This window comes from Pongo abelii, chromosome 6 (genome assembly GCF_028885655.2).
Source record: "Pongo abelii isolate AG06213 chromosome 6, NHGRI_mPonAbe1-v2.0_pri, whole genome shotgun sequence".
NCBI classification, from domain to species: domain Eukaryota; kingdom Metazoa; phylum Chordata; class Mammalia; order Primates; family Hominidae; genus Pongo; species Pongo abelii.
In genome coordinates, this window is record NC_071991.2 from 45,628,725 (window position 1) to 45,652,213 (window position 23,489).

At 41.6% G+C, this 23,489-nt stretch overlaps 1 protein-coding gene across 2 annotated transcripts in view; it reads right to left on the reverse strand.

Moving 5' to 3' along the window:
- Positions 1-23,489, reverse strand: part of POU6F2 (POU class 6 homeobox 2) — a 434,029-nt gene that overhangs the window by 147,118 nt on the left and 263,422 nt on the right. The window lies entirely within an intron of this gene.

Below are 23,489 nucleotides of genomic sequence, written 5' to 3' on the forward strand. Positions count from 1 at the left end.
TTGAGTTGAAGGTCAGGTTTTTAGTATGTCTGGGCTGGCAGGATGTAAAAGTCAGCCAGGCATAACAAACACGTTGCCCTGTTGAGTGAGCAGGCGGTGGAAGGGCCAAAGCATAAGGTGCAAGTGAGGCCCATGGGTCAGTTACTCACTTCTCTTCCCCTGGTCACGCTCTACTCCTGGCCATCTGCAATTGCATGCTCTGTCCCTAAGGGGAACCAGGCAAAAGTATAGGATGGGTGAGCACAGATTCACTAACATGACAGGTAAAGCAACACACAGATCCCTTTTACTCACAATGAATGAGAACATTCAACACTAATTTCAAACAGTTTATAGAAAAGCTATTTAGAGGAGGATGAGAATTTGAGTTTTACGGCAAGATAGCAACTCAAAACTATAAGATACTTCATGAAGGCTCTCATTGTTTGTCTGGACCCATGTAATAGTCTCCCGTTTTCTCCCTCTCTCTCTCTCTGCCTCTCTTTCTCTCTCTGTCTCTCTGTCTCTCTCTCTCTCTCTCTCTCTCTCTATATATATATATAAATATATACAATGTTTATTCTTAAAGTACAGCTCCCTCCTCTCCTACTTCTCTTTCTCCCTCTCCCTTCCCCTTTCTTCCTCCTCCATTTTCCTCCCTTCCTTCCAATGCATCTTCTCTCCTTACTCTAAAAATTTATTAAGCACCTGCATTATGCTGGGGAATGTGCAGACAATTGAACTTATAAACATAACTTCAACTGTGATTCTGCCTTCCTGCACTTCATTCACATCCTATCTGGGAAAACAGACATGCAAATGCTCAAGCACAAGGTGATATGTCAATATTTCTTCTTGGTTAGTAATTTTCACTGTCTCCCCACATCTCCAGAGAGTACACATCCTCTCCCTTCACATCAAAGCCCTTCACGACTCTGCTCCAAGCCCACTTTCAGGTTTTAGCTCCCAACATTCTTCTGGCTGTAACCTCACACTCCAGCTGCCCATTGCACATCATTTCACACTCACACCTGGCTTTCGCTCATGATTTGTTCTGCTTTCTGAAATGACCCCTCCTTCTGTTTCTCTGTCATGATCCTACCCTTCTTTCAAAGCTCAGCTCTTCTTTCTGGACAGCCTCTTCTGCTCCCACTTACACAAAGTAGGTATAATGAAGTGATGCCCTGGTTATGGTACACACAGTAGTGCCCCCTTATCTTGTGGTTTTTCTTTCCTCGGTTTCAGTAACCTGTGGTCTGAAAAGATTACAGTATTTTGAGAGAGGGAGTGAGAGACCACACTCACATAACTTTTATTATAATATATTGTTATGTTATAATTGTACTATGTTATAGAAGAATTGTTATTTATTTATTTTTGAGACCAAGGGCTCACTCTGTGGCGTAGGCTGGAGTGCAGTGGTGTGATCATGGCTCACTGCAGCCTTGACCTCCTGGGATCAAGCGATCCTCCCACTTCAGCCTCCCAAGTAGCTGGGACTACAGGTGCATGCCACCATGCCTGGCTAATTTTTTAAATTTTTGGTTGAGATGGGGTCTCACTATGTTGGCCAGGCTGGTCCCCAACTCCTGGCCTCAAGCAATCTTCCCACCTCAGTCTCCCAAAGTCCTGGGATTACAGGCATGGGCCACTGCACTCGGCCAAAAATTGTTGTTGTCATTAACCCCTTACTATGCCTAATTTATAAGTTAAACTTTATAGGTATGTATAAATAGGAAAAAGCATAGCATATAGAGGGTTCAGTACTATCTGCAGCTTCAGGTAACCACTGGGGGTGTTGGAACATGTGCCCCCTCAGAAAAGCAGCAACTACTGTATGTCTTTTATATTAATAGTTGTTAGCCAACATTAGAACACTATTGTCCTAGTTCAGACCATGCTGAAACTCTAGGGCTGCAAAAACACTTTTTGGATTATGAACCCCTTTGAGAATCTGATAAAAAAAATATGTACCCTTTACAGAGAGATGTGTTTATACTTATAAATTTAACATAATTTCTCAGGGGATTTCAGACTCCTCTCAAGTTCATCCAGAGACACCTACCCGCCTGATGACTGACAGCATCTGCGGGGGACCAGGCTACAGGTCCGGGTGAAGGGCATCTGTCCCTGAAACATACGGCCCTTCCTGGCATCCACTAATGGGGAGAGGTAGGTCTTCTGATGGAGATTCAGAATCTGGAAGGTGGGCCACAGGTGGTTGAGGGAACTCTGGCCACTTGTTGGTTTTTATTCTCTTCAGTCAGGTCTTAAGAATTCTTATCTAGCCTCTGGACCTCACAGGTGAGAAGAGTTAAAGCCTCTCTGCCCCATGGAGGTTCATTCTGAGTGAGCTCAAGGTGCAAGCCATATTTTCTGATGGGAGGTTACCCTCTGAGCTGGCTTAAAGTCATGTTTAAATAGTCTAGCCTAGTCTCATTCTGTTATGGGCCTTCAGATCAGACACTATAGTGCATTGCTGAAACAAGATGCAAAGAGGATGTCTGAGAATTAGGTAGACATCTCTTAATGCTTTGTTTATGTTATACAGAAATATGACCTTAAATAGTAATTTTGGAAAGAGCTATTGGTGTTCTGTCAGTCCCACTCTGTGAAGGAGTAGGGACTCTTTCCCCTTCATTTTATACCAAGAAAAGGGGGCTTCCATGGAGCTGGTTTGTGTCCCTGCAGTAGGGAGTCACATCAGACCTGTGTTGGCCTCTTGTTGGAAAATGCCACAGGTAAAAAGACAGGCTGGTTAGCTGCTCTAACAGGGAGGCTATGGAGAGATTGTGGCCCTGGTGGCTGGCACTTGAGGCTTGCATGAGAATTTCCTCGGGGCTGGATGTGGGCCACATGAGTGACAAAACCCTAGCATGGCCCACCTGAGATTGTGTCTGAGAGAGTCCCGTGCAGTGGTGAATATATCTCAGCATGGAGAATTTAGAGGTAGGGCATCACCCACATTAAAGGATCTGTATTTGAGAGGCCAGGATTGGGAGGTTTCCAAAAAACCACAATACCATCCCCCAGAAAGAGTTATCTGTAAATATCTCCAAGTCCAGTGAGCGTGAAGCCAGCCAACAGTAGTGCCCATCAGTAGGAACCATCCCTGCTTTCTTTTCCTCTGAAAGGGTCAGAAACTAAAGATAGAGGAGGAGGAGCTGAAACTGTAGGTGGGGAACAAAGAGAGATTCTCTTTCCCAGTTACAGGCTTTCTGCTTACAATTTGGTTGACATGTAGGGCGTGGGAGGTGAAGGGGTCTGAAACCTCAAATCAAATTGGACTTTTGTTTTGTTTTTTTGAGGCAGGGTCTCCCTTTGTCACCAGATTGACGTGCAGTGGTGTGATCATGGCTCACTCCAGCCTCAAAATCCCAAGCTCAAGTGATTTTCCTGCCTCAGCCCCTCTAGTACCTGCATGCACCACCACATCCAACTAATTTTTTAATTTTTTTAGAGATGGAGTCTCACTATGTTGCCCAGGGTGGTCTCAAACTCCTGGGCTCAAGCCGTCCTCCTGCCTCAGCCCTCCAAAGTGCTGGGATGACAGGTGTGAGCCATTGCGCCTGGCCCCAAGTTGGAGTTTTGACTATTACCTGGGTTTGTACGTTCTACTTATCAAAGCAAAGTAGTGTTTATATTACCTAGCAGTAGCCTGGGATGTTACAGGACTTCCTTGAGTTGTCATTTGGGGGTAAGGGAAGAACCAGCCCTAATGAATAAGTTGAAAGCCACAGTGAGTTGAACAAGTCATGTAGTGATTGCACTAACCTCAGAGGAACTGAGCCTTGCTTTGTTTTTTTCCTAAGAGAGCAGAAGGGTTCTTTTGCAGCAGACACATAAAAGCTACTGGGTTAAGTGCGCTGTATTTTCTTCCGTGCCTTTCCTCCTTTTCTCTCTGGTGTTGTCTTTGTGAGTCTAGGACCCTTGTTGAGGAGGGGGATAAGTTTCCCTTTCTTTGGAGATGTTCATTCAGTATTCAGCACATATTTATTGACTGTGCACTGCAGAGGCTATCAAGCCTCAGGGTACAGAGGGATCACCAAGGGTGCTTGTAAAAATGCTGATTCCAGGGCCCCACCTATGCAGATTTTGATTACATACCCTGTAGTGGGCTGAGGAATTGGCAGCCTTTAAACAAACTTCTGGTGCAGGGGTCCTTGGTCCATACGTGAGTAGTGCTGGTCTCTACTGGTTTCCTGGCACTGTGCTGGGTGCCTAAATATCACAAGAAATCAGGCATATTTCTTACCCTCAAAAATCTAACAGTTTGGTGGCATATGTAGCTGGCCTGTAAATTATCAACGTGTTTGAGCATGTGTTTCTTTGGAAGTATTTACAAACCATGAGACAGCAATAGGGTTAGTGTGGGAAGGGAGAGAAAAAAACCCTTGTAAGTGCCAAGCAAAAAACGTTTCCTGCTAGTGAGACAGTCAGGCTGGGAAGAAAGGGAAAATGAAGGGCGAAGTCTTTAAGAGGCTCACCACAGTGAAAGAGCGACTAGTAATTTGAGGATTCCTTTGCCAGCATACTGCCAAATGTATGAGAATTAGAACTGTCAGGGTCCTTGGAACTCATCAAACCCAATTTTACCCTTGAGAAATAAAGAAAATGAGACCCACAGACCCTGAATGATTTGCTCAAGTGCACACAGAGAAGAAGGTAGGATTGTTTATCTGATACATTTTGAATATATGTTGAACCAATAATCACTTATGCCAAGGTAGGTCGTTTATTGGCTTAGAATTCTGGAGGCAGTTCTGTACCTAATAGTTAAAATCTCTGTAAATATATGATTCAATGAGGAATATAATTAGAAAGGCCTCCAAAAGCTTCCTTTTAAATAACCATTTTGTCTAAGATAAAACAAGTAAGTGAAAAGAAATCCCCATGGTAATGTATTATGTCTTAGCTTTTGACCATAAATTATTAAAACTGAAAAATATCTTTGGCACAAAAACTGAGTTGTGAATACATCTTCATTTGTTCAGGCACCATGTATTTACTGAGAGCCTACTATGTTCCGGGCAACCAGTGATGACTTCCAAGCCAGCGTGGACTATGGAAGAGGGATCCACTTTAGAAAGGACACAGCTCCCTCTGGGTGTGTGCTGGCTTTTTACAAACCATCGGCAAGTTCCAATCATGTCGACAGCCTATGTGCAGGCTTAGCTGACTGGGGAGTCAGTTTTACATGCCACTGAGCTAGGGTGCTCTCTGAGAGATACTGCCCCTTCAATGGCAAGGCCAGGTTAAGCAGCTCAGCGACACTTAACTTCCTTGTAGCATAAAGGATAACTTACCGCGGAGGGGGTGGGATTTGAGAAAAAGAAATTCCTGCTCTGGAATAAAGCACCTCACTTATCTTGAAAAGGAAGGTGAGCTCCTGATTCTTGCCTTGGGAAGAACATCAGAGTCTTCCCTCTCAGGCTGAGACAATCCCATGTCACTGGGAAGCTTTTATTAATCTCAGGCTATGTTTCTGATTTTTGCCCCTCACTTTTCAAGTGAAAGACTTGAAAGAGAATGGATACTCAAAAAGACTCACCTCCACATGAGTTTCTCTTTTATTATTAGGTGGTTAACAAAATCAAGTTCTATTCTGAAACTAATAATTGTAACATTTCATCTTCCTCCAGCAACAGCAAAGTGCAGCAATAGGATGAAGTGGCCTGTTGCCTTGTCTTACAAATAAATACTTAAAAAGTCTGAAGATCCATTTAGGAAGGGAACTAGGAAACCTGAAGTCTTTCAGAGGAGATAATACACAGAGGACTGTGTGCTACACCAACTTAGGGGCTCCCAAGACATAAGTCTTACATGGAACATAGCACAAAGGACTTGGCAAGCATGGGGACTGCTGGGTATCCCCAGAGCTGCTTGACCCCACATTGTGGTGGTGAGACTCACTCACACTGCAATCAGTGGGTACTGGGTGAAAACTCAGGGGTCTCAGGGGCAAGCTAGGTTCCTAGGATATTTCTCAGCCACACTGCCTGAGGTCCAAACTCTTTACTGTCAGGTATTCGCATGTGGGTCCCTGGATATGTTGGGGACGAGTGTCATATGAAACTGAATAAGATCACAATTACACTTTGTTAGTTAGAGTTAAAAAAGGAAATCAAAACACTAAGTCCCTGCCAGTGTTCAGAGGCTCCCTGGAAGCAAAATAAATTCAAATCTGTCAGCCCGGTGACCCAAATGGTACGGTTTGGGCATTTAAAACAGGAATGCTGAAAAGATAGCAAGTTGAATATTGAACCCTGTCAATAGATTGAGGCATGCTATTTCTGAGATTTCTACTCCTGCCATTACTACTGTTACTATTCTTATTCCTGGTCTGACTGTGACCACTCTCATTGCTGTTACTCCTACTGCTACCAATATCACTACTGGGACACAGTGCTAAATGAAACTTAAACTCAAGGAAGGGCCTCCTCAAGCTGCTCCCAACCAACTTCTCTCATCTTAACTGGCAGAATTTTTCTCACAGGAGAAGTATATCAAAAGGATAAACCATTTAATTTGGGGACAAATTATGTAACTAAATCTTAGGTCTTTTGTCTATATAATTAGAAAAAAATCGTCACTCCACATGGGTGTTATAAAGCCAAAGTAAAGTTGTGCATGCAAAGTCCTAGGTCAGTGTCACCCATGAAGTCGAAACACTGAAAGTGTTCATTCTTTCCTTTTCTTTCTCCCCAACCTACTGCCATTCTTGCTACTGGAGACTCCAACCAGGACTTAAGGGAGAGATCCGTGGGATAAGTGGGAGAGTTTGAAGGAGAAAGGGGAATGGAGTAAAAAGTATTAAAGCAGAGCTGCCCTGCTCTAGTAGCTATGATGAGGGGCCACTCAGATAGTAAGGCTGCCTACCGGAGGATGGAGGAGAGTGGGAACTGACCATAAACCAGTGGCCATTTATTTTTCTAACAATACAGATTTACTGGCCCCAAAACACAAACTAAACTAATGCAATCGAAATGTTTATGGATCATTCATTGAGTACTTATTATGTGTCACACTTAATACACCTCCTCTAACCCTTGCAAAAACCCCCGGTGCTTCATTTGCACATATGACTTAAGGGACTTGCGTTAATGACCAGCCGCAAGCCAAGCCAGGAAAATCCTTCCTGCAGTGACCCTCGAGTATGGATACTTCCCTGGAAAAACTAACACTGTAAATGTTAAGGAAATGTTTAAAAGTGAAAAGAAGATTCTCTCCTAGGTTTGATAGAATTAGAGTAGCAAGCCTTTCTCAAAAATCCTAACCTATACATAGCCTGCTATACATAGCAGCCATCCCCTACTCAACAACAAATGGGAAGCACAAACTTTTCTTTCTAGGGGATAAAGCATGATACTAAAACTGACAGCACCATAAATCTCAAGTCACGGAAACTCTGTGAAATGTTACGTGTAACAGTGCAGTGTTACAGGTAAGACCACAGAGGTTGAAGTTTTGCTATGTTTTGATTTTGATCACCTGAAGACCATCTTTCAGAAGTTCTTTGTCATGGTGCCATGACTAAGAGGTTGTTTTTATTTATTTATTTATTATTATTATTAAGTTATGTACTTTAAAGTTCAGAAGAGTAATTACCTCAGTTGGGCTTAAGCAGGTACATTTCTAAAGAACTAGGAACAATTCTTTTTTTATTCAGAGCTTTAGATCTCTTTAATGCCTTTGCTAGAGTTTACTTCGTGTATCCTTTAGAATCAAAGTGTGATTAATTTCGGTTCCAACAAAAAATAAGTTTTTGTAAATGTAAGAATAAATGTTTTATGTTTTTACAGTGGCATGGAATGTTCTTATGAATTCTATAACTTGCCAACTGGACTCAGAAACAGCAATAGCCTTACAAAACATGATTATTAGGAACATAAGAGTGATGAAACAGAAAAGCAAACAAATACAAATGTTTGTTTCATGCTCTTCCTTACCACTCCCAGCAAAAATGCCCTCTCACCAAAATGCCCTAAACCAACTCAATGCTTTTTAGAATCTTTAGCTCATTCACATAAGGTCTTTTACCCTTACATCAAAGAAATATTGAAGCTTGCTTCAACCAAGGCCCATGCCTAGCTGGGAGGAGTTGCCTGAAGATCATATTAATGACAATTTTCAAAAGAAATAGGGGATGATCTGCTTGCTCAATTACAGCCAATGAATTCCTCCTGTTGGAATTACTGCTGAATTGTAAATCTCTTCAAGAAAGGCCAGTCAACCAACTGTGCTGGACTCCTACATGCCAGGAGTGTTGTGATTCAAAGTGCAGCCAGTAGGAACTGGGTGAGGAAGCCAGGGACCTGACCTGCAGGCAGAAGTACAGTCACAGTTCCCAAATGTAAATGTCTGCAAATCACCGTCACACACAATAGAACAATCGAAGCTGCACGCAGAGCATCACAGAATCTCAAAGCAGAAGAAGTTGGGGGCTCTCTGGACTAAACTTCCTTTAGATGGTAGGGAATTCTCCCATAGGGTCCCTGACAGCAAACATCCGGCATCTTTTTCACAAATCTCCATTGGCAGGGAAGCTCAGCATTTATGAAGACGCTGATTCTATCATTAGCTCTGACACTAAGATAATTTTCTTGAAAAACAGAAAAATTTACCTTTCTGTAAGTGTTCAAATTCTGTTTCTGTAGCAATATCTGAAAAGTCATTGTTGACATTTCTTCTAATATATTTAGGGTTAATTAACACAAAGGCTAGGTATTCATCAGATTGTCCTGATAAGATTTGGTTTTCAGACCCCTCCGTTTAACTGCTTTTACCCTCTAGGTTCCCTCTGGTTCAAGAATGTTAAGGGGATGGACAGGGAAGGAATGGACTTAGACCCTGATTTATTTATTCACTAAATAAATACTCAAATGGCTACTGTGTTCCAGGCACTATTCTAGGAATAAAGAAAAAGAAAACAGATAATAATTTGCAACCTCAGGGAACTTATATTTTAGTCTGGGGGAGACAGATAAGAAAAAAAATACGTAAAGAAGATAGAGTAAGCTAGATGGGAATAATTGCCAAGGAGAAAAATCAAGCAGAGAAGAGAAAAAGAGGGTGTTGGGGGTATTGGAATTTTAGGTAAGGCAGCAAGGAAGGTCTCATTAAATAAGTGAGGGAATAAGACAAGTGGTGAAGAACCCTTGAGGCAGAGGCAATGGTGCAAGGCCTGAGGTGTGGTGGGGTTGATGGGTCTGGGGATCAGGAGGGAAGTGAGGCTGGAGAGCGTGGGTCAAGAGGGAATGGAGTGGGGGATGGGGCTGGAAAGATAAGGGAAACCAGAAGGGGCAGAAACTTGTAAACCACGGAAAGAACTTTCGGTTTTCTCTGAGTGAGGTGGATTCTCCACTCCTCTGTTTGCTGAGTGGATTTTCAATATTGCTATGTTCTCTGGGCTCTCACATAGTACAACAGTCCCCCCTTATCTGCACTTTCAATTACCCGTGGTCAGCAGTGGTCAGAAAATATTAAATGGAAAATTCCAGAAATAAACCATTTACAAACTTTAAATTGCATGCCATTCCGAGTGGCGTGATGAAATCTCACACCGTCCCACTCTGTCCCCTGCGGGATGTGAAGCAACCCTTTGTCCAGCAGATCCGCATTGTACCCACTCCCCACCTGTTAGTCACTCAGCAATCTTGGTTGTCAGACTGACTGTTGCAGTATCGCAGTGCTTGTGTTCAAGTCACCCTTACTTTACTTAATAGTGGCCTCGAAGTGCAAGAGTAGTGATGCTGGCCATTCACATTTGCCAAAGAGAAGCAGTGAAGTGTTCACTTGAAGTGAAAAGGTGAAAGTTCTCACCTTAATAAGGGAAAACACAGTACATAGAGGGTTTGATGCTATTTGCGGTTTCAGGCAGCTAGGGGTCTTGGAATGTGTTCCCCACAGATAAGGGGAGAACTCCTGTAGTGGTTTTACTGGTTAGGTGACTGCTTGGCTTTGTGCAAAATACTTAGGTCACGTTTTCTCTCGAAGCTTTATTGAGCTTGCACCACTGTCTTCTGGCACTGACTGTTTCTGTGAAAAAGCTGGAGACCAGCTTACTATGGGTCCTTTCTAGACAGCTTGCTTTTGACACCTGCATGCCTGAATAACTAACCTTTAAGTTCAGTAACAGTACCAAAACATGCCTTATAGCAAAGATTCACTATTAATTTTTCCCAGAACTTATTTTTTCACGCTGATTCAGTCCTTTCTTCATTTCCAGGTTTTTTTTTTTTCTACTACATCTTCCATTCTCTTTGGAAAATCAATTCCTTTATATTTATGTTGGATCACCAATGTCTATCCTCCGTATCTTTTTCTTCTGTGAGTTGCTTTAATCTACAATTCCTTTTCTTCTATTTTCACTGCATAGAAATATAGGGCTATTAATTCTGTTTTCAGCTATGTGTATTCTGTTCATTGATGTTTCTAATTTATTATTCCATTCTCTAATCATGTTATTCTGATTCATAATGTGTTTCTGTAGCCCCTAATTCTTTCTTTAGAAGTTTTATTCAATGTTGCCATTACCTCTTTGAGGTCTTGTTTAATTAATTTTATGTTCTCTTTCATTTCTTTTGTAAGGAATTTTTTATGTTTTTAAAAACTTTCAGGATAAATTCTTCATTTGCCCTTTGCATACTTTGTCCCTTTATTTTACAACTTGTCATTTGTGTCTCTATCTATCACAGCCTTCACCTGTGGCTTTATCTACAGCTATAGCCACTGTTCTCTCTCTATGTTTATACCTACACCTACATAGCTAGATCATTGAATTATTTCTGCCTGGTCTAATGCTGTAACATCATTTATCCACCCATCCACTAATTAACTAATTAATTCAACAAATACTTATTGACTACCTAGTAAGGGCCAGGCACTGTTTTGGATACTGAGACAAATCAGCGATAAAAACAGACAAAAATTCCTGCCAGTGCGGAGCTTACATTCTAGCGGAGGAAGACAGAAAGTAAATAATGAGCTTCATAAGTAGGTACATTATGTAATGTGTAAAAAGGTGATCAGTGTGATGGGCAAGTCTGTGGCAGGGCAAGGTGATGAGAAGTGCAATGAGTCACCACAGGAGAGTTTTGAGCAGAGGGGTGATATGACTTGGTGTTTTGTTTTTTTTTATTTTTTAGAACCTGGCTGCTTTTTGCCTGTATAACATGTACCCGATATGACCACTCTGCATAGTGTGAATGGGTCCTCCTCGAACTTTTTTTTTTTCCTTATCAGGGATCCTTTGCCCCTGAGAGTTTCTGTTGAAGGCTGGGGCTTTTCTTTGACTGAAAGAGTGAGGAGGAGGAGACAGCCACTTGGTAACCCACTCCCTGCTCTCCGGAAATATTGCTAAAAACTGCATGCCAGGATGACTTTATCCAACCGGGATGTGCCCTGCTTCCCTGGAGGATCACCCTCCTAATTGTCCCCCCAGTTCAGGATGAGTCGCTTTCACTGGAAACAAAGGAAGTCGGCTTGAGGTCACCATTGTCCTGCTTCATGCCTCTTCCCTCCCTTCCCAAGCAGCTCTTCACCTCTGTCTTGGACACAGGATGGGGAAAGGCAAGCAGCCAGTGGGGCCCCTGCTCTGAGGCAAGGCAGGGGACTTCACCAGCACCCTGTCGCTGGGTCGCAGCCTCCCCTGGTGGCTCTTGGCTCTGGTGTGCCCTCTTGCCTTTCATTCTGCAAAATCCTTTCTTTTAGTTCTAGGTGATGACAATAGTTCTGCCTTCCTCCTGGCTGGGAGAACAAAACTAGTATGTTGTACTTACATCATGTAATGGTTATTTGTTAGCATCACAAAGTACACACTGATGCGTAATGGTGTTTTCTTAATTTTAAAAAGAATCTGTTTAAAGGGAATCAAATTTTCATTTTGATACTTAAGCCAATGACAAATGTTTTTCACCAACACTTGAGGATTTGGATACCTATCACTGGTTGGGAAAATGAGGGTCTTTTATTAAAAAGTCTGTGCTTCTAGGGGACAATCTCCTTTGTGTTCCTGAGTCTTGTAAAATGAAAACTTAAACAGATATTTGCGTATAAATCAATAAGGACAATTACCTCTTCCACGCCTTATACATAAAGCTGTTATTTCCTAAGTGTGTATAATGTGTTGAAACTTCAGCTACTTTTCAACCTTGGAAAGTTATTTTTCAAAAAAATATTAGATTCAATGCACAGATCTGAAAGGCTTCCCATCCTTTACAAGATTTTTTTCTTTCTCTTTTTCCGCTCATTGTAAAGCACTGTGAAGTATTGCACTGTGGGGCTATATACTCTGGATTGCCCTAGATTTAGGGAATTCAGAGTTAAGGCTCCAACAGTAACCTTAACTTTGCCTTCTTGCGGGGTTACGGCAGGCTTTTGTTATGTGATCACATCATCCAAAAGAGCTAAATTCTCCACCGCTTATCTGCCATTCCACCTGCAAAACCCTCTTTGAAGTCGATGGAGCTCTGGGCACTGAGGGGCCAGACATAGTATAGGAGAATTAGGCCCTGTGCATTCAAAACTACAAAATGACACATATACGTGCATTTCTTATCTGCGAGAAAAGGTTTAAAAGGCCACAATTTAGCTACTTGTTGGTGCCTTCTGGAGGAGCTACAGAGAAAAAAGAGTGTGAGCTCTTCCATTTATGTAAGTCACATTCTATGTCATGTCATCAACTCGTATATAGTTGTTGGATAAAAGCCTCCATTGTACAGGAAAGGTAACCTTGTAAAAATGACAAGCGTAGGCTTTCTCCATGTTTTATGCAATTAAAATGTTAACCTTGACATTATACTAGCCCTTCAGTTTTCTTTAAATGCCCTTCAGTTTGTGAACCTGAGGAAAAAAAAATTTTTTTAAAGGTGTGGAGTTTCTAGAGCTAGCAATCTCCTTCTTACCCATGTCTTCTTCATGGACAGCCATGGGGATCGGCTGTCCCAGCCAAGGGCCATTGCCATTATTTGAGGGTTTCCTTTACCATCTCTACTCCTTCATTTCTTCCAGGAAGTTTCTTTCCCATCCTACCCTGCCTCTTCTCTACTGAATGATTAGAAGGTAGAAGAGGGAAGAGAGAGGACAGAGAGCGAACGTTTTTCCATCCACCTCAGTCCACCCAGCTTGACAATGGTAGATAGGATTCCTTGCACCATCTCCTCACTTGTGGAGGCTCTGGTGTTGCTCCTTAAAGAAAGTTCCTTGGACCCTCTCCAAGTCCTGAGTTTCCTCAAAGGCAGTTGAGTCTCTTTTAGTTCTCTCTATATTCTGTGCCCGACTTCTTCCCCCTCGTTCTGATTTCTAACCAGGAGTGCCTTATTTTTATCTACATAGGGGGCAAACAAACAGGAGGGTGGGTGACAGAAGACTTTGAATGGCTGCTTGCAAGCAGTAACATCTGTGTAGAAAACCTCATAAAGGTGGCGTGTGTCTCTGGGTGTGGCTGCGCCACAGGACACTGAGGGAGAAGTTCTGAGATGCTGCTTTCCAAAATGGCCATCAGAACCCTGGGCTGACGTGAAAAGTGGGTAGGAAGGTAGGCGGATCAACTCCTGGCACCCGCAGTGGGAAGGAAGTGAGTTAGTGATGGGCAGTCAGATGATGTTTCCTGGGATGGGGTGGGGTACATGGCACAGGGCACCCACTTCCTGCCGTGCCTCAGCCTTGGCTTGGTGGAGCAGAATACACCCTTTTCGGCTGCCCCCAGGAGCAATGGCCTCCAGTCTGAGCTGGATGACGTTCTGCTTCTTCTGGCTGGTATGGGGGAGGGGACAGCAAGAATGGAAACCCTAAATCCTATTGTTTTTGAGGATAATGTTCTGATATTCCTGGAATTCTGAGGTTATTTTTACCTAGAGACATGAGCTCAATTCTCACTCACATCTGTAGTCCAGGACCAACTTTCTGTGGGTTCTAGATTAGGAAGTGTGTAGGGCCAGAGCTGGCAATCTCCTTTTTACCATGAAGCTGATGAAGCTTACGTCCCAGGGCCCCTCATGGGAAGCTTACGCACCTGGGGGAGGCCCTCACACCATGTCCTTCTGATCACACATTTCACTGAGATATTAAACTGCAGGTGGCAGCGTCTGTTGTCTTTTTCCACATTGATCCCCATCCCTGCCCCCACCCCAACACTGCCCTAGGTTGGGGGTACTTGGAATGGTTGTGGGCATTTGTGAGGAAGTTGAGTTGGGGATATATTCAGCAATGGTTGTCAAGACTGGGATGTCTTTACGTGGTTTGCAGTTCTTTCTATGAATAGCTGAGTTAGTGTGAAATATCTTGGTGTAGGAAGTCCTTCTACCCCTTTGGGACATGCATATGCACTGCCACAGGACCTTGTTCGGTGGCACCTGGCACTGGAAGTAGGTGGACAGTGGAGGCGACAGCTGATATATGCAAAGCCAGAAGCTAGTCTATGAAATGTTCTTCTAAATCTTACAACTCTTTATTTTTTTTTGAAACGGAATCTTGCTCTGTCACCCAGGCTGGAGTGCAGTGGCGCGATCTCTGCTCACTGCAACCTCCATCTCCCGGGTTCAAGGGATTCTCCTGCCTCAGCCTCTCTGAGTAGCTGGGACTACATGCCTGGCTAATTTTTGTATTTTTAGTAGAGATGGGGTTTTGCCATGTTGACCATGCTGGTCTCGAACTCCTGACCCACCTACCTTGGCCTCCCAAAATGCTGGGATTACAGGTGGGAGCCACCGTGCCTGGCCTAACTCTTATAATGAAAGTAACTTAATTGAGGACTTTTTTTTCTTTGACAATTATCCTAAAACTTTACTTACCAATAACACATGAAACTCTAAGAAACTTTTCTAAGAATGAATAATTTTTCAAAAAAAGATTAATCATGACAGAGGAAGTACAAAATTATCTTCAATCATCTCTATGGAAATTGAGATTGCACAATTTTTGTCATCTGAAGAGGCAGTAAAAGGTATTAACCAAAAAACTTAGGAAATATTATCGAGTATGATAGATTATATTTGTGAATTTTGTGATGTTTATGGCCTTTCCAACTTTTACATTTGTAATTTGTTGTGATTTTTTTCTTATTCTAAAAAATATTAACTTTAATACATAATTTTATATTCTTAATTTGGTATTCTTTTTCTTAAAGAGAGTTCTGAAAATTATACATGCTTCATTATCTACAATCTCAAAGCTGCCATCGTAGAAAGAATATTCTGACCTATTAAATATTGACCTAGCAAAAAGATGTTTTAAGAGGTGGTGGCTGGCCAACAATTATTTTAAATGTATAAGAGTCACTGCAGAAACAGTCTTCTGAGGGCATTTTATAATTCAAATCAACATCTCTCAAGCCATCATTTGGTGGGTCTCTTGGACATCTCGACAATCCAATGTCCTCAAACACTTCATCACTGAGTGACGTCCCCTGAACCTCTTCTAATGGATCCCTCCAAAATTCTGATCCTAATTCAGAGCTGAAAGATTGCAATAGTAAAGCCCATTACAAACAGGAGCAAATAAATCAAGAAACAATCTTAATCTTAACGTGGATGGAAACAGGGTCCTCTGGCAGAGTAAATGGAAAGCAACAACTCCAGTTTGGCCAGAGGTCTCCTATCCAAGGATTAGTATACAAAATCATGCTCCAGACATGCTGAAAGCATATGCAAACAGCATGTCTTTTATTTGGAAAGAAAGTCCTTAGGCTTTTGGTGTTCTACAGAAATCCTACATTCCTGGCCAGTTTTTCTGAATTTAGCTAGATATCTAGATTAGGTAGTGACCCCAAAAGTGAGACTAGACCTAAATACTCGAACGCAATAATTACAATGATGACAGAGTGTGGTTAATATATTCTAGAAAGTAGAACCAGGCAGAAGGGCCCCAACTGGCACCTTGTTAGTGATGTAATAGTGGTAGGGTGGCATAGCTGGGAGAGCATGGGTTTTGGAGATCTAGGTTTAAATCTGACCCTGGCTATGTTACATAACCTCCTGAACCTTGGTTTCCTCATCCATAAAGCAAGCTTAATGATACCCACCTGCAAGAATGCTAGGAAGAATGAATGCAATGCTGTGGGTAAAGTGTCTGGATACCAGAAGATAGTCAATGAGTGATAGCTATTATTTCCTTTGTGAGTTTATGCCACCACTTCTGTTGGAAGGTCAAAGTCTTAGACTCATCCATAATAGCTGCTTTTATAAGGAAGTGTGACTTTATTTTCAACAATGCTAATTTATTGGCTACTGACAGGCTGGCAGTTCTTGATTTAATGTGTTGGGTTCTCTTGACTTGTGAACCTGGTTTCTATTTGTTAGAAGCTGGGAAATTTTAGACATTGTTCATGGATATAGGATTTCACGGAGTAAATTTGCAAATGGAATGTTTCTTTCTACAGTTAAGTAACTATAGATTTTTTTTTTTTAAGGGAAAGAAAAGGAAATCGTAAGAAGGGCTATTCTGGAAGGAAAAGAAATTAAGTCATATTTCAGAGTGGTTAAAGGATTTACTATTCTACTACAACTTAGAAGTTTTCTAAGAGTAAATTTAGTTCATTTCTCTTTTTCTTTTACAAATATTCAGTGGAAATCACATACATGACAATTCAAAGTATCAGGCTTCAGGATGTTCTCTGCACATTGAAGAACATTAGCAAAGGCCTGTTCACCATCTTACATTTTCAGAGAGATATAATATTGCCAATTTAAGCCAACTGTTTTCCTTCAGGTCGTACTGTATGTTCTCATTGGAATTGCACAGCAGGGGAAAAGCCTCTGTAGAAGTCCTCCCATGCAATTATAATACCTGGAAACTTCAGAATTTTAACGCTGAGGACTATAACAGCAAATAACCACAAATACCAGGAAATATGCAGACACTTGCTGCACATCTGTCTACACATCATGATTGCGGCATGAATGCTTGTGAGTAGGCTAACTCCTCTTGGTCTTGTGATAATAAACCCAATATAAAGCTGGAGGGCCATTCTGACTTTTTAAAAAAAATACTCTTTAAGAGTTATAAGAAGGCATTTTTGAGTTACATACATTTTGATTTAAACACATTTTAGAAAACAACAAGATAGGAATTGTCATTGATTATACAGTAAGAAGTGCAAAATTAGAGACATTATTATTCCTAATTGTATGCCCCTGGGCAAGCTACTTGATTTAATTAAGCCTTAGCTTCTTCAAGAGTAAAATGAGGAAATGATACCTTCTTAAGTAAAGTACCTGTGAAGATGAAATGAAATCATATTTCTAAAGAGCCTATCTCAGCACTAGATGTCCAACAATGGTAATGATGACGATTTTAGCCTGTAAGTTACATATTGGATTTTAGCATCACACATGTTAACTTGTGAATTTGTATAGTATACATAATTGCAGAAAGTTTGTGTTTGTTTGTTTGAAAACAGGCTAAGAATTTAGCTGGGCAAGCATTAGCCTGAAGGTATGTGTTGCGTCTTCTAACATACCTTACTTAACTGAAAGACTTTTAACTAAATCATGCTCTGTATGAGTCCACTTTCTAGAATTTATTACCACACTCTGGTGGCTATGGTTAATCATCGCTCAGGGACTTTTAGCCTTAGGCTTACTTTTGGAGTCACTACCTAAGCTAAGTATCTTAATTCAGTAAAACTGTCCAGGAATTTAGATATTTTCTGCAAGATACCAAAAAATTTAGGGACTTCCTTTCCAAATAGGAATGCTGTGTGTGTGTACTCTCAGCTTGCATGGGGCATTATTTTTATTTTAATCTTTGGATGGAGGACTTCTGTTTAAGCCAGAGTTGATGGTTTCCATTTACTTTGCCAGCGAGCCCTATTTATGGGTTGTTTCCATTGGAACTTGATTTAAGATTATTTCTTGATTTTTTTTCTCCTGTCTTTAAATTGGCTTTGTTTTACAGAATCTTCTAATTTGGGGTCAGGATTTTGGAGAGATCTTGTGATACACATACTTCTGTTATAGAGATTAGTGAGCAGAGGTTTGATAGGAGTTAGGCATGGTGAACTGTCTGAGGTTACCGAATTATTCAGACATCCAAGAGACTCACCAAACGTTGGCTCAAGATATGTCGATTCGAATTCTCAAAAGTTCTCCAGAGACTGTTTCTGTAGTTTGTTAAGTTTCCTCTCTCATGTCTTTGCCCATGTTTTCCTGTGATGCAACAGCCCTTTCGTTACTGATTGTGAGATTTCTTTATATATTAAAGGTACTTCACAGTCTGTCACATGTGTTGCAGCTTTTTTTCTCAGTTTGTTTTTTATCTTTTCATTTCCGTGGGCTTTTAATATAAAGTTCTTTTACATTTTTACATATAAAATCATTGAAAATTTTCCTTTATGGATTTCTTTTGCTTTCAGTTTTAGAAACACCTAATCCCATTTGAAATGATATAAAAATCACTGGAAGTGTTGGTGCAAAGGGGTGACATTATCAGAACTGTGGTTCAGTGAATTAGTCTGATACCATATTTGGGATAGTTTGAAGTGGATTGATGTGGAAGATGGAGAAGGCTGAAGTTAATAATTTTGTTAAGAAATTATAAAGGTCTGAAGTAGGTGGTATTTCATGTATTATATTTCTTGACTTTGTTTTTTCCCTCTGAGAAGAATTAATAAGACAATTTCTTAGAATTTATTGAACTTCTTCCTCTCTTCTTTCCTTTCCTATAAATATATAGATTGCATGTCCATTCCTAAGTCTGCAGGCCATTGCTAGGTGTGCTGTGTGTATCATCACCTGTCATAGTTGGTACTAAAGCTTTGCTCCCACATTGACTGAAGGAAGGAAGTCAGCCTAGCCTCCAGAGCATCATTCCATCCCATCCAACCAGAGGATCACTTCTTTTTAATCTTCCAACAGATCCAGGGAATAAGGATATTGTGAAAAATAGAGGACAATAAAAATTATAATCTGAGAATGTTGTGTTTCTACACATCTATATTAAAATAGTCAAGTAGAGGAATTAAAACATAAAGCAGGGCTGGGCGTGGTATCTCACACCTGTAATCCCAACACTTTGGGAGTCTGAGGTGGGCAGATCACGAGGTCAGGAGATCGAGACCATCCTGGATAATACGGTGAAACCCCGTCTCTACTAAAAATACAAAAAATTAGCTGGGTGTGGTGGAGGGTGCCTGTAGTCCCAGCTACTCAGGAGGCTGAGGCAGGAGAATGGCACGAGCCCGGGAGGCGGAGCTTGCAGTGAGCGCCACTGCACTCCAGCCTGGGCGACAGAGCGAGATTCCATCTCAAACAAACAAACAAAAAAAACAAAACATAAAGCAATACACTGTAGTGACAGCTATGTCTGTGCTACAATATCCAGTGCCTTTTCAAGCAGATGCAAAAGCAATGATTCTCCAAGTAGAATCCCCAGCCAACAGCGTGAGCATCACTTTGGAACTTAGTAGAAATGTAAATTTTCAGGCCCCAGCCTGGACCAACTGATATACTCTGGGTAGGACCCATGAATCTGTGTTTTGAAAAGTCCTCCAAGTGATTTTGATGCACATTCAAATTTGACAACCACTGCACTGGATTAGACCTCATATCTAGGTCTCTGACGTTCAGTCACTCATCACTCAGTCATTGTTGTATGCCTACTGTGTGCTCAGTTCTACAAACACTTACTGTACTCTAATAGAACTGGTTGTATGACAGATGCTCAAGCAATGAAGAAAGGATGTCGTTACGCATATTGCTTATCTAAGAAGTAATTTTGATTTTACTCTAGTTTCCTGGCTCTCATTGATTGTTTCTTTCAAGTCAAGACAAATGGTACTTATTGAAATTCTGTTATGTCTTGTGCTGTGCTAACCACTGTAGAGAGTCCAAGCAATGATAAGACATAGCCTCTATCTTCAAGGATCTTACAGTTTCATTGAGACCAATCAAACATGCAGGGAATAAACAGCGCCAAGTTAGCATATAGATTCAACTACTGAATTCAGTGATACCAATGTGGAGTACTGAGTTTCTTCTTTTACATTCTATTAGTCTTCAAATGACTCTTACCCAAACATTTTATCTTTGGAACAAAATTCACAAGTGCATAGAGTGTGAGGGAAACAAATGTCACCCCCCAACAGTGCGTTTTTGGTATTAGATCCATCTATTATGATCTTTATTCCTGTGGTGGGGTAGATCCCCCCTGTTGTCCATTACCCTCTTTTTTAAGAGTCCTTAGGTTACCTTAGTTCCAAGCTCATTTGAACAAAACTTGTCTCATAACTTTTGAATTTGCATAGGAGAATGGGGTGTGAAATTGAGAAAATGTAAAAAATTTCAAAAGATGGAATAAGATGGTTTCTGAAAACTATAGACTGGAGAAATTGACTTCATTCTCATGCAAAACTCACAGCAACTGTATTAAATAAGTGGGTTGTAACTGCTTAAAGAGGGCAATGGCACAGAGCTGGCACATCTTATCCATGAACAAATAAAGAGGAAGAATTCTTTTTTTTTCCCCCTAAGAAACATTAGCTTTGTAGACTTGGAGGAAACTATAGACAAATTACTATCATTATGTGGATTTAGGCAGAAAGTCAACAAAGTATGTCTGTGTGATTAAGTTGGAAAAATATAGGCTACTGGTGGCTCCATAAAATCCACAAATCACTGAGCATGCAAGTCTAGAGGACTTTTTAATGGGGCAGTGTCAGCCCAGATAGCTCTCTCTGATGCACTGCCTCAAAGATCTGTCCTCAGCCCTTTTCTATTTAACATTTCATTAGTGACTGGAATAAGGGCATAGAGGGACAGACTGTCAGGGTAATGACTGATGGAATAAGGGTCCAAAAAGTTCATGACAGGGTGGAATGATGACACAAACCTGCCACATAAAGTTTAATGAAGGCACAGTTAGCAAACTTGGTGGTGGTTTCAGACGTACACACTCACACATGTGTGCCTCTGCAAGATTGCTAGTGTGTGATCTACGGGTAACAGCAGCACATGTTAAAAAGCCTTACAGGTTGTGGATAACAACGAGCTACAATGGATTCAACAACAGAATGATGCTGTTGGCCAGCGCTGATGTGATTGATAAAGGAACAGTGCCTGGAGGAAAGGCTGTAAAACCCCTCTGCATGGTGGACTGACAGATCCTACGGGGGAATATTGTGTTCAGTTCTGGATGCCATGATTTGCAAGGGCACTGGGAAGATCTCATCATTTCTTCCTGATGCTGGAAGACTCTGAAATAAACACAACCCAAACTTCTAGAAATGCATCTATTCTAGCTTTACAGGATAGCAAAGAAAAGGAGTCGAAAAACTATTAAATAGCCACTGAAAAACCACTTTTGAGCATCTGGATAGCCTTCTGGATAGCCATCATAGTGGACCAAAATATAAAAATCCTGAGAAGAAGAAAGGCAAAGTTACTCTATGGCATTTCCTCAAAACACAAATGGGATACAATTTTCCCTGTAAAATGAAAGACAGCATTTCAAGGAAAATAACTTTGCAAAAGTGGTAGTGAGTTTCCCGGTAAAGTTGTTAGAGGCTGAATTATGTCTCCTCCTGTCAAGTTTCTCTTTTGAAGTCCTAACCCCCAGGACTCTCAGAATATGACTGTGTTTGGAGATAGGATCTTTAAAGAGGACAGACATTAAGTTAAAATCAGGTCCTTAGGGTGGGCTGTAATCTGGTGTGACTGATGTACTGATAAGAAGAGGAAATTTAGACATGGACGTGGACAGAGGGAAGGTGATGTGACCTCTCAGGGAGAAGACAGCCATCTGCAAGCCAAGGAGAGAGGCCTGGGACAGATGCTTCCTCCATGGCCCTCAGAAGGGGCCACGCCTGCTGACACCTCGATTGCAGACTTTGCGTCTCCAGAACTGTAAGAAAATACATTTCTGTTGTGTTAGCCACCCAGTCTGCGGTACTTTGTTACAGCAGCCCGAGCCAACTATGCTGAAGTTAAGTGAGGGCTGAAGAGGGTGGCTGTTGGCCAGCTCCAGCATTTGTCACTTGCCGTGAGGACTGGCCTGAGAGTTGTAAGTCCCTCCCCAGCACTTTGAAACACCTTCCTAAGGTCCCTATCACTCCTCTGCCCACTTTCCCTCCCTTCCTGGTCTTCGGGGATCTGGATATGTCCTTGATTATCTGCATGGTTTCTATTCCACACAACTGAATTCTGGCTTCCACTTTAGTTCTAGTTATTTACCACACTGTTTAGTTTAGCCATGTAGAAGTTTTAAACTTTTATAAAGTCACGTTTGTTTACCTTTTTTTCTTGTAACATTTTTGTGAAGGACACAGTTTCCTACGCTTGAGTTTCAGGATTTCATCAGTGGCTGAAGGTGATTGGCACTGGGAAATACAGCAGATGGCAGGTTCTCGTGGGCTTGGCCTGCCTTTGGGAGGGGAAGAGATGTGGCTCTGCAGTGGAAAGTCAGGTGGCCTCACTGGGACTGCTGGAAACAAAAACAGTGGGCTGGATGCTGAGAAGGAGTCTCTGCCTCCTGGCTAGGGGCATGAAACAACAGTGGCTGTTTGGCAGCAAAAAGCATGGCCTGAAGGAAGCTGCCTCGGGGCACATGCCAGCGTGCTAAGTTAATCAAGTTGTGTGGCTCATCACTTTTTCCCTGGCTGAGAATTCTCCCGAGCCTTTCCTGCCCGAGGGACCTTGACATCAGCAAAGGCCCTTTTGGAGTTGAATGAAGACCCACGTGCAGAAACAGCAAAAATGCCAGTGAGAGGGGTAATCTAGGAGTGTTGTTTAGTTTTTAACCAAATGCTCCTTAAATCCAGTTTATTTCATTCTCGCGATTTTTAGATTTCAACATTCAATTATGAATGAAGCCCATACCAAACTTGAAACAACTCAAGCCCCTCATTACCTATTTAGAAGTAGTTTTCTGCTGGGCAGGGAGGATCTTTTTCACGGCCTGCTGTGAAATTGACACACTTCTAGCTGTTTCTGTTTTGTTTATTTCAGTGTCTTTCGGAAGTATCAAATGCTGTAGGCACAATTCAGGGAATTGGGCTTATTAATTATTTGAGTTCCCTTTCTAAGTGGACCCAAACAGATCTTTATGAAATAGATGAAATACACAGCAGTAGCCAAAAGGGTAAACAGATAAGACTGTCTGGTTATTCAAAAAGATGAAGAAAAATATGTGAAGTAGTGATGAAAAATAAAACTGCAAGCATCTGCCTGGCTCAACTTCAAAAGCAGGTGAGGGTAGTTTACATTTTTTAAAATTTAATTTAATTTTTATTTTTGTTTTATTTTATTTTACTTTAAGTTCCAGGATACATGGGCAGAACGTTCAGGTTTGTTACATAGGTTTACACGTGCCATGGTGGTTTGCTGCACCTATCAACCCATCATCTAGGTTTTAAGTCCCACATGCATTAGGTGTTTGTCCTAATGCTCTCCCTCCCCTTACTCCCCACCCCACAACAGGCCCTGGTGTGTGTTGTTCCCCTCCCTGTGTCCATGTGCTCTCATTGTTCAACTCCCACTTACAAGTGAGAACATGTGGTGTTTGGTTTTCTGTTTCTG